This window comes from Muntiacus reevesi, chromosome 19 (genome assembly GCF_963930625.1).
Source record: "Muntiacus reevesi chromosome 19, mMunRee1.1, whole genome shotgun sequence".
Taxonomy (NCBI): Eukaryota; Metazoa; Chordata; class Mammalia; order Artiodactyla; family Cervidae; genus Muntiacus; species Muntiacus reevesi.
Genome location: NC_089267.1, coordinates 51,823,223 through 51,835,812, shown reverse-complemented (window position 1 = coordinate 51,835,812; position 12,590 = coordinate 51,823,223). Strand labels below are relative to the sequence as shown.

Here is a 12,590-nt window from a genome sequence, read left to right as displayed (position 1 = left end):
TCCTGGGTACTGAAATCTTTACTTTAGAAATATCACTGCAACAGTGTGGTGAGAAGGAGATTAAACATCAAGAAAATCTAAATTAAGTGAGGAGGCAGTCAATTCATGGCAGTGATAGAGGAGGTGAGGAAGGGGGGGAAATATTTAGAACATAGGATTAGAAGGATTCTTTTTTTCAAAGAATATTTAGGATGAGAAGAAAGTCTAGGAATCTAGGATGGCTTGTTTAATATGTAAGCGCTTTGCAAATATTTTTCATTGCTTGTTTTTTTTTTTTTTTCTAAGTGTTTTCTTTTGTATGGGCATTTGTGAAATGCCACTGGATTGGCTGCAAGTATGTGAGATTTTTCAGAAGGATAGGAATCAAAAGAAACAGCACAAGTATTGATTGAAGGAATGAAATAGTTGGGGAAGAAATAACTAAATGTACAGATACATTAATTTTTGAAATTTGAACTAGTGGTGATTAATATTTATTATGCAATGCCAGATGTCTCTTTTAAATGTTTTTCTTGTAATACATAAACTGATGTTCGTAATAGCTCTGTAAATTAAGCACTGTTGTTTTTCAAATTTAACAAATGAAGAAACTAAAGTCTGAATTATTTAGTGTCTTCTCCAATTCTGTAGCTTGACAGGATGAGGATTAAAACAAATTTAAGTCTACATACTTATAGACTTGCCTAGTAATATCTATACTCTATTGTCCCCATAATTTAAACTTCTGAAGTGCTCTTTAAGGGAAAGTACTGTATCATCTTGTTTTTGAAGGCAAAAAAATAGTACACATTGAAATTCATTCTTTATATCTACTCAAAAATAGGGCTACTTATGACTTTGATAATCATCACATCATAATTTCATGTATAGGATTCTTACAGCTTAACCCTATCCATATCAACAGATTATTTTTCTATTTCTCTGTGTGGGAATTGCTCATAAATTGATATTCCTCACTAATAAAACATATTTAATGGAAGTTGATAATTCCTACTAGAACTTGCCTAAACTTTTGATTTTTTGATAACTTCATATCAAGCTGATTAGAAGAGTTTGAAGAATAATTACCTTAAAGCATTTATTTCCAGTTGTTTTTAAACTATATCATGATGTGATCAGCTTACAGATTCCAGAAAAGAGGCAATCTGGGGACAGAAAATGTAGTAGCATATAATTCTTCTCAAACAATTTTTTTAGTGATAGGAAACATAATAATATTATAATGAACATAACTAACCAACCATTTTCAAGTATTTCTTCATTAATACATTGAACTTCAGAAAACTTAAAATGAAGATTAATGTAGACCTCCGTAATATCTGGAGAAATTGCACATTTTACAAACATGTTATGGAAGCTCTTTTGATTTTAATATCAAATAAGTCTTCTGGAATAGGGCTTTTCAACTTTAACCTACATGAGAATCATCTGAAAGGCTTGTTAAAATTCCAATTACTGGACCCCAAGCCCAGGGATTCTTATTCAGTGTTTAGAAGTGGGCCCACGACTTTGTTTTAGTGACCAGCCTCCAGGTTATGCTGATGTTGCTGCTTCATGACTCATATTTCAAGGGCCATAGGCATAGTGCACACTTAAAAGACTATTGAGTTATTTTGAAAAAAAAAAAAATAAAGCAATCAAATGAAAAAAGAGATAGATCTGTTCTCAGCTTAAATTCTTCTTGTTTTGTATATTTGTTTATTTTTGAGATCTAATTTGTTTATTTTTGAAGCTGAATGTCTACCTATAAAATAAAAAGAAACAAAAAACCCCCAAACTTTCACTAGCATAGTTTCTATATGGCAGAAGACAAACTCCACATGTTTCTGTACTGATGAATACATCCTGTCAGCCTCTGGATATAAACCAATCTGACCTGTGTGATTTACCTGTTAATCTTCATCTGTTCTGGCCATCCCATTCTCATTAGATCCAAGACACACTAATCATGTATACTAAAATTAGAAGCTTCAATAGAAAATTAGCAAAGGAAGGCCATGAAAACCAGCAATCTTAGAATTGTAATTTACATTCCAGTGGGAGCCATCTATGAAAAGACTTATTTTAATTTAATCCTCAGTGAGGGGTCCTGTTTTAAGAGCAGAAAAGAAACTGAAATTGGCTCTCTATGAACAATGCATAGTTTTAATATAGTTAGATTATAAGGTAATAACATTTTGCAAGTTTCTCAAAACTGATGCTCCCACACAGGCTTAATTGCTACAAGCCATTAGTGGAGAACATTTTCCTGAGAAATATATACTCAACAAAAAAGGTGAATGGAAAGCAACTGTTTCAATATCTTAAACACTGAAACTTCATGTTAAATGTTTTTCTTCTTAAAAAAAAAAAAAGATTATGCTCTAATATAACTTTAGCAGTTCTCAAATTGCTCATTAAAAAAAATACATCATTGGGAAAAACTTGTCTTGTAAATAAAAAGAGATCTCCTTTATCCAAATTTCCTTTTTCTGTGTTATTTTAGGAGATTGAGTTAATCTAAATAGTACAGTAAAATTTCAAAACAAACCAGTCTGGTAAGTATGCTTTTTCTCAGTTTACCCTACCCCAGTTCCATTCTCCACCCTTTTCTATATTGCTCTCAGTCCAGGACGCTGACCCTTGGACATTGTATTTCTAAGATTCCTTTGAGGTGATACCTCATTGCAAATTTAATTTGCATTATTCTAATAATTAGTGATGTTCAACAACTTTTCATGTGCTTTTTGGCCATCTGTATGTCTTTGGAGTCAACCCAATTTTTGATTGGGTTGTTTGTTTTTTGAGCTGCATGAGCTGTTTGTTTATAGCTTATATGTGCAATCTAAAAAGTTGGTACAAAGTAACTTATTTACAGAACAGAAACAGAGTTAGAGATGTAGAAATAGTGATATGGTTACCAGGGGGAAATGGGAGCTTGGGGTTGACGTATACAGGCTACTACATATAAAACAGTGTATTAGTAGGTCCCAGGGCTGTTCAAGCATTTCCCTCCCTGCTTACTAACCGTAAGGTAAGGCTACATTTCTCTATCCCACTGAAGTTAGGTCTAGTCACAGGACTCTCTTTACTCAAACAAATATGTGCAGAAGCAGTTTCTTTCTGTTCTTTTTGGAACTGATGTTCTGTAACTGGCTCTCATATTTAAACACAAGGATAGTGAGTATCGGCCAGTCTCACATGTAATGATAAATAACATACATCATCACTTAGTCACAATGCCTACTGAGTTCATTAGTTTAGTAAAGTTTATCTTTTATGTCTGTCCTAAAATTTCAAGTTTTTAAAAACAAAGTTAGTCTCTTGTTAAATCATCATTCATGATGAAGGTGGAAATAAAACACTGCATACAATTATAAACAGATTAGATTTGATATTATATTAATTCACAGGGAAATATATTTAATCACTTAAATGAAAAGATAATATCAGTATCATGTAACTCTTAGTACTTTAAGAAGGGTAAACTATTTTGCAATTAATTCTCTCTAAAATCATAAAATAATTATTAGCTCATCTACTCTCAACTCTTGAGAATTATGGAAATTGAAAATCGGCTAACTGTAGCATATCTGAATTGAAACTCATCTTTTAAATCCTCATCTAGTGATTTTTCTACTGTACTCTTTTTTCCTTTCCTATGCCACTATTTTCTAGATCATATGGTGTGATAAACCAATGTGGAGCACCACATAATATAATCCATTAATTTTTAGATCTCAGTATTATCAGCAAATGTAGACCACAACATAATGTGTTCTGTGGCTGGTAGAATTAATAAAAGCAATACACTAATATTTAAGTGTGTGTACAAGGTGCTGGCAGCCGTGAAGGGGGGCATTCCAAATGCAAGTTCATTTGATCTTCACAGCTATGCTGGAAGTGTCTATTGACATTGTTTGTGCGATACTTACAAGACAGATGAACAACTCAATTATATTACTTTATTTTTCAAATTACAACTCTAGTATGTAAGCAGAAGCTGCTCTTAAAGTAGCTTTTCCTTCACTGAAAGACTATTGAAGTAGCAAAAACCAGTCTCTTGAAATAGTTATCAGAATTTAGGAAGCAGTTAGCTAGCAAAGGGGCTTCCCTCATGGTTCAGTGGTGAATAATTCACCTGCAGTGCAGAAGGCACAGCAGACACAGGTTCCACCGTGGGTCAGGAAGATCCCCTGGAGGAGGTCATAACTACTCACTCCAGTATTCTTGCCTGGACAATCCCCGAGGACAGAAGAGCCTGGCGGGCTGCAGTCCATAGGATTGCAGAGTCAGGCATGACTGAAATGACTTAGCATGCGTGCACTCAGAGACACATGGCTTACAAACGTGTAGACAACTCCTCCGCGGTGTCTCAGTGGTAAGGAATCTGCCTGCCATGGCAGAAGAAATGGGATCAATCCCTAATCCGGGAAGGTTTCCCGTCTTGGAGCAACTAAACCTGTGCACCACCATAACAACTTGGCTAGCAACAAAGAAAGGATTAGGTTGTCTCTTGGCCATAGCTTTTCAAGATCAAGGACATTTATGTATAATGCCAATCAGTCTGGCTCTAGTTTAGTGAGTCTTCATTGTGTTTGCCTATGATTGGAAGGGAGAATGATTGTATGCTTCTATTTACAGTAGAATATAAACTCTATGAAAGAAGTTTGCAGCTGTAGAATATGCTTGGATAAATTTGAATTTGTTTTGTTCAATGCTGCATCCCCAGAATATTGGCTACAGTTTAACATATAGTAGATATTTCACAAATTTTTGCATTTCTGAAGACATCAATAAATAATCAGAGCATCATTTGGATAATAAAATGAGGATTTGAAACATAAAATCAGAGGAAATATAGTGAAAGATAAAGTTTTTATTATTATGAACTTACTTGAATAGTAGCCTAGAGTTTTGTCTAGTAAACATTATTTTCATAGCATTCCCATAAAGATGATAGCCTAAGGACTTAATGTGCATTTAGTGAGAGAAATATGTACAGGTCTATTTTAGATTCTATTGTATCGTAATACTGCTGTCTTTGTATAAAATGTACATTTTAATAATAACTATGATGCCAATTTCCAAGCTAGCAGCAGTACAGAGGTCCTGTTGTGAATACAGTCTAGTTTTAGCACACCAAAGCTCAGAATATTAGGTTTCTAGAATGTGGTTTGTGAATCTCACTTCTTTCCTTATTTGTGTATTGTGTGTGTGTGTGTGTGTGTATAATTACACCAGACGCTAAAGTCTTTTTAAACTTCAAAATGGACATTTGGCTTATTATTATTGTTTCTCTTCTGAGCCTTACTATTTATACTCATCTGAATTGTTATATCATGTTAGCAAGTTTGAAAATTAGCCAGAATTGGGGAAGGATCTTGCTTATTTTTGAAAATTAATTAATATGTTTCACTTTCACTACTGTTTTTACTCTTCAACCTCCCTCACCCCTTTCCTCAAATGACTTCCGTCACAAACAAGTCTTTTAAAATACTCTGCAACACTATAGGAAAATAGCCTGGTGGGTGGAGAGCTAGGAGCAGTACCAGAAAGCATTAAACCTTGTACAAATTATGCCAGTAAGGTTTACCACAGCGGCCGTGGTGAACTCAATTACAAGTAATAGCACAGCTACAAGTGCATGCCCTGGGCTTTCAGCTGATTAAATATCATAACTACACAGGCCCTAGTATAGAGGGATAAAAGAAAGATTCCTAGTTTTACCTAGAAACTGAAACTCTATCACTTAAGTGTTAATTGGTGTTACATTGAATAACTGAAAAGGCAAGACAAGGGCTCCCTGCTGAAATGTTCAAATGGTATGCATCTATTCTCAGCTCCCTAAATTACCACGTGTGTGCACACCACCTCATCTAGTTGAAATAATGCAAGAGAACAGTAGGGGGTGAATGGGGCAAACCTGCAAATTGATAAATAGATTCAGTTCAGGGATATCTGAATTATATCTTACTCTCACACATCCTAAATCATATAAATGATTAAAAATGAAGCTACTAAATGAAATTTGGTCATGTATTTTAGAAGTAATACCATGTAGATGTATTTGTAATTAAAATGCATATGTGATATTTTATACTATGCACATAAATACACACATAAATGCAAACATTTAATGTTGTTAATGTTTATATTGAGTTGTGATGTCAGAACCCTGGGATCTGTTCTGAGCAAAGCTACAGAAAGCTTATAATCCTTGAAATATGTATGGTTTCTCTGCACTATCAACTGCACAAATATGTATGTGCCTCCAATTTACATGGAAGGTAAATGGCACTGAAAGCATTGATGCACAATCAGCCAAGATGGCCATTTCTAATTCCTAATTTTGATCTCCTTCTTCTGGACTATAAAGTTATTCATAGATCTGTCAAAATTGTGTGCTATGATTAAAAAAAAAAAAGTTTTTCTCTTTATTTCAAGTATCACATTTTGCTAATTCATATAACAGAAAAAGGTCCCTTAAAACCTTAGGGAGTCCTGGGATCTCTTAATACAGGAATAATAAACAAAAATATCTGGTTGTTGAACTTTTATATAATCCATATTTCTTAAGAAATATATTTAATTTTTTGGTAGTTGTTAGTGCTTTTAGATATAGACATGGAAGATTGTTGTACATGCTTGATAAATTCTTAGTTGTGAATTAACTCTTCACGTAATGGGTGACTAAGAACTTTATACTATTTTCTTTATATGTATCTCAGTGTATACTGGAGCAATTTGTGGTAAATTAGATTTTTTAAATTGAAAATAGGGAGTCTATGCTTAGATTTAATAAATTCTACAATTGTGCTAATATGGTAGTCACTAGCTTGATGTGGCTGCTCAAATTTAAGTAAAATTCAGTATAGTTTAAAATTCACTTCCTCAGTGACACTAGCCATATTTCACCTGCTTTCTTGGTATAAGTGGCTAGTAGCTACCAAACTAAGAACTTTCAATGTTGCAGAAATCTTATTTGACATGGCATTTAAAAACAGAGAGTTGTATACATTTGAGTTTAGTTTTTCATGTCAATTGCATAAGAAATACTGAATATAAAATAATATTCATTTAAAATATATACTATGTGTGACACAGATGTTGAAGGTATTACACAGGACCATTAAAACAAATATAGTTAACATGCTAAACAATTAAATGGTAAAAACAAAAAGCATTTAAGATGTACACGAGAAATTCCTTTGATAGGCTACTGGAAGTAAGAATGAAGCTGAGCAATGAAACAGTGAATTTACAGATAGGTCCTTAGGAGTTATTCAAACTGAAGTAAAGGAGGAAAAAAGAATGAAAATTATCATCAATCACTATCATACTCATCAATCACTAGCAATCTAATATATGTATTTGGAATTCTAGAAGGAGAAGAGAATGAATCAGCAGAAATATTTGAAGAAATGGCTGAGAATGTCCAAAAGTAATAAAACAACAATCCATAGTTTCAAAGATGTCTAGGAGGCAAGCAAAATGAATATACAAATAAATAGAGCAGGACACAGCTTTGCAAGAAAAAACTCTGGAGGTCTACAGAGGAAACTCCCTCAGTATTCAGAAGAATACTGAACAATGTATGCATTTGTTTCCCAAGGCTAGGGAAACAATCATCTGAAGATTTAAAGACTAAAGAGCACAATATTTGCAAAGGACTGGAAATGGTGCCTGTTCTCACTACTGAAAAAAATGTCCCAATTCATAGGTAATGAGCAGAGTATATAGAAAGCTTTTCTATCAGTAGCAGGACATATCTCATCTTAAACATTGCATCAATTCTGATGAACCTTTAAAACAAGACATGAAAGGAATAGGTTCTTCAAAATAAATTAACTACATTAGATAGAGAATATTCAGCATCCAAAAGCATAAAATTCACGATGTATGCTGACCAACAAAAAATTACCATGCACAGAAGGAAAGGAGTAAATAAGACCTATGAATAGGAGAGAAAAAAATCGACCAAATCTACCCATGACTGATATAGATGTCAGGAAAAAAGACATTAAAACTATATTCCATATGTTCAAAGAGCTACATAGAAATAGAAATGCGGACGGTGACTGCAGTCACTAAATTAAAAGATTCCTTGGAAGAATAGCTATGACAAACCTAGACTGCATATTAAAAGCAGAGACATCAATTTGCCAATAAAGGTCTGTATAGTCAAAGCTATGATTTTTCCAATAGTCATGTATGGATGTGAGAGTTGTAACAAAGATGGCTGAGTGCCGAAGAATTGATGCTTTTAAATTGTGTTGTTGAAGACTCTTGAGAGTCCCTTGGACTGCAAAGTGATCAAACCAGTCAATCCTAAAGGATATTTACCCTCACTATTCATTGGAAGGATTGATAATGAAGCTGAAGCTCCAATACTTTGGTCACCTGATCCAAAAAACTGATTCACTGGAAAAGACCCTGATAAATGGAGATAGTGATGGACAAAGAAGCCTGGCTTGCTGCAGTTCATGGGGTCACAGAGTTGAACACGACTTAGTGATTCAACAACAACAACAAACAACAGAAATGTGAAAAAGATACACACACACACACACACACACACACACACACACACATAGAAAACTTCTAGAAGTGACTGCAATATCTGAGATGAAACATAGACTAGTTTAGACATTGCAGGAAGAAAAATTAGAAAACCTGAATACTTAGTCATAGAAATTCTTCAAAATAAAACATATAAGTTATTAAGGTAAAGCACAGAATAAAAAGTAATGAAAAGTGAAACAGTGAGCTATGAGACAACTTGAAGTGTGCTAATTAATATATGTGTAACTGAACTTTGCAAAGTGGGGAAGCCAGAAAAATATCTGAAAAATAATGACTGAAAGTTTTCCAGTTATGAAGGTACCCAGATCCAAGATATTCAGTGATTTCCAAGTATAAGAATTGTGAAGAAAATGACATCAAAACATGCTATAATCCAACCATTCAAAACTGATAAAGGAAAAATCTCAAAAACTAGAAAACAGACTACATACACGGGGAAAACAAAAATGCAAGATTAGCAGTAGATTGGTGAAAGATACTGAGCAAAACACTACTCAGAATTCCATATCAAATGAAAACATCCATGAAAAATATGCAATGTAAAGACTTCTTCAGATATGTAAAGGCTGAAAAAAAGTTCTTCCCCAACAAAACAGTCTTACAAAAATTTGTTAAATAAAATCTTCAGGAAGAATCAAAATGATAGTGAACAGAAACTTGGACCTACAGAAAGAGCCAAAGTACACCACAAAAGGTAACAATATGCAAACATAAACCTTGCTCCATGCTTTACACCACATGAAAAAAAAAAAAAACAAACTTGATATGGGTCAGTGATTTGAGTGAAGAGTAAAATGATAAGGCCTCGTGGAAGAAAATATTTATATCAAGAACTTTAACAAGGTAGTACTGGATATGACACCAAATAAAACATAAACACTCGAGGTCTATTAAAATTTTTCTAAAGCTCTGAAAAGGAGCTAAGAGGAGAATAATGATAATAATGTCTAATAAAAATTTTCAAATACCATATCTAATAAGAAAAGTTTGTGTGTAATGAGAAAACCTCTTACAAATCAAAATAAGACAAACTCAGTGGTGGAGGAGAAGGCAATGGGGTAGGATTTCTAGTTTCAATTCCAACATATAAAGACCTTTGAAGTTAGCACTCCCATACTTATGATAAGAAAATGAATGAATTTTCTTAGATGTTTCAGATAGCTAATATTTCAGAAAAAACCACCAACCTGAAATCTGTAGAGACAACTGCAGCCTCAGAGTCACAGCTTAGAATCTGTTTCCCAGTAGAAGAAGTCTCTGGAGCCATAAACTGATAACACTTAAAAGGTAATTTCAATGAATAGCTGGACACTGTCTGTGGAATAGTGTAATAATGAGAAGCTCCTGAGGTTTAAATTCTCAGAGAGGCCACATACCTTTGGGACTTAAATGCCAGGAACCCCACCATGTTCTTAAATTGAAGAGCTAAGTAAGAAGACATCATGGTTCTAGCAGGGTGTGGGGAAGAGTAGTCATTATTTCCCATATATATTGCCAGAGACTTCACACACACACAAATAGACAACCTCCTACTCCCCTACTACTCTTTGCCTTAGACTTATCTCAGTTGGGTGAAGATCATTCCCCCCAAATCATTCCAACCCTTCTGATGTTTCGGTCTTACCTAAGAGGAACAGAGTAAATATAATTAACAGGAATCAGGGTTTCAATGAAATAGGTTGGGGGAATCCTCAGACAGGGAAGAGATGAAAAGGTAGAGGAAAAAGGCACACTTGTAAAGAACATGACCCAAAGACACAGATTCACTAAAAGCTAAGATGTTATCTTAAGATTATAGAACATTCTCCCTCTTCTCCATTTCACAAGCATGCCAATAGTGAAGTATAACAGTAGATTTCAGCTGAAAAAACCTATAAGAACATTCTCTTTCTCTAGAAATACTCATAGTAGATTAAAATCAAGAAGGATAACACAAATAAGAATATCAGAGGAACTTCAAACTTCTGAAACATACTACAAAGAATAATTTGCAACTACAACCAACATCAAACACATCCCCAAAATACATATAACCATATTATGTTCAAATTACAGAAAACCAAGGTAAGAAAAATCTTGAATCAAGAAGGAAGAAATACACCTTGCCTATAGATGAATATGGGCTTCCTATGTGGAGCTCGTGAAAAAGAACCTGCCTACATATGCAGGAGATGTAAGAGTTCAATTCAGTTCAGTTCAGTCTCTCAGTCATGTCGGACTTTGTGACCCCATGGACTCCAGTATGCCAGACCTCCCTGTTCATTGCTAACACCCAGAGTTTACTCAAACTCATGTCCATTGAGTCAGTGATGACATCCAACCATCTTATCCTCTGTGACCCCCTCCTCCTCCCACCTTCAATCTTTCCCAGCATCAGGTGGACAAAGTATTGGAGTTTCAGCTTCAACCTCAGTCCTTCCCATGAATATTCAGGACTGATTTCCTTTAGGATGAACTGGTTGGATCTCCTTGCAGTCCAAGGGACTCTCAAGAATCTTCTCCAAAAGCATCAATTCTGGGGCGCTCAGCTTTCTTTATAGTCCAACTCTGACATTCATACCTGACTACTGAAAAACCATAGCCTTGACTAGACGGACCTTTGTTGGCAAAGTAATGTCTCTGCTTTTTAATATGCTTTCTAGGTTGGCCATAAATTTTCTTCCAAGGAGTAAGCAACCTTTAATTTCACGGCTGCAGTCACCATCTGCAGTGAGTTTGGAGTCCAAAGAAATAAAGTCTCTCACTATTTCCTCAACTATTTGCCATGAAGTGATGGGACCAGATGCCATGATCTTACTTTTCTGAATGTTGAGCCTTAAACCAACTTTTTCACTCTCCTCTTTCACTTTCATCAAGAGGCTCTTTAGTTCTTCACTTTCTGTAATAAGGGTGGTGTGATCTGCCTACATGAAGTTATTGATATTTCTCCTGGCAATCTTGATTCCAGCTTGTGCTTCATCCAGCCCAACATTTTTCATGATATACTCTGCATATATGTTAAATAAGCAGGGTGACAATATACAACCTTGGCATACTCCTTTCTCTATTTGGAACAAGTCTGTTTTTCCATGTCTAGTTCTAAGCGTTGTTTCCTGACGTGCATACAGATTTCTCAAGAGGCAGGTCAGATGGTCTGGTATTCCCATCTTTTGAAGTATTTTCCACAGTTTATTGTGATCCACACAGGCAAAGGCTTTGGCATAGTCAATAAAGCAGAAATAGATGTTTTTCTCGAACTCTCTTGCTTTTTCAATACTCCAGTGGATGTTGGCAATTTGATATCTGGTTTCTCCGCCTTTTCTAAAATACTTCTGGAAATTCATGGTTCACGTACTGCTGAAGCTTGTAGATTTTGAGGATTACTTTGCTAGTGTGAGATGAGTGCAATTGTGCAGTAGTTTGAGCATCTTTGGTATTCCCTTTCTTTGGTATTGGAATGAAAACTGAACTTTTCCAGTTTTCCAGTCCTGTGGCCACTGCTGAGTTTTCCAAATGTGATGGCATATTGAGTACAGCACTTTCACAGCATCATCTTTTAGGATCTGAAATAGCTCAACTGGAATTACATAACCTCCACTGGCTTTGTTGATAGTGATGTTTCCTAAGGCCCACTTGACTTCTCACCCCAGGATGTCTGGCTCTAGATGAGTTGATCACACCATTGTGATTATCATGAAGATCTTTTTTGTATCGTTCTTCTGTGTATTCTTGCCACCTCTTCTTAACGTCTTCTGCTTCCATACCATTTCTGTCCTTATTGACTCTAGACATGTGTAGAGAAGACACATGGACATCACCAGATGGTCAATACTGAAATCAGATTGATTATATGATTGTAACCAAAGATGGAGAAGCTCTATATACAGTAAGCAAAAACAAGATCGAGAGCTGACTATGGCTCAGATCATGAACTCCTTATTGCCAATTTCAGTCCTACATCGAAGAAAGTAGAGAAAGCCACTAGACCATTCATGTATGACCTAAATAAAATCTCCTATGATTATACAGTGGAAATGAGAAATATA

General features: G+C 34.9%; 1 protein-coding gene across 1 annotated transcript in view; it reads right to left on the bottom strand.

The window, feature by feature from the left end:
* Positions 1–12,590, bottom strand: part of LOC136150715 (uncharacterized) — a 114,701-nt gene that overhangs the window by 18,554 nt on the left and 83,557 nt on the right. The gene's annotated exons all lie outside the window — the stretch shown is intronic.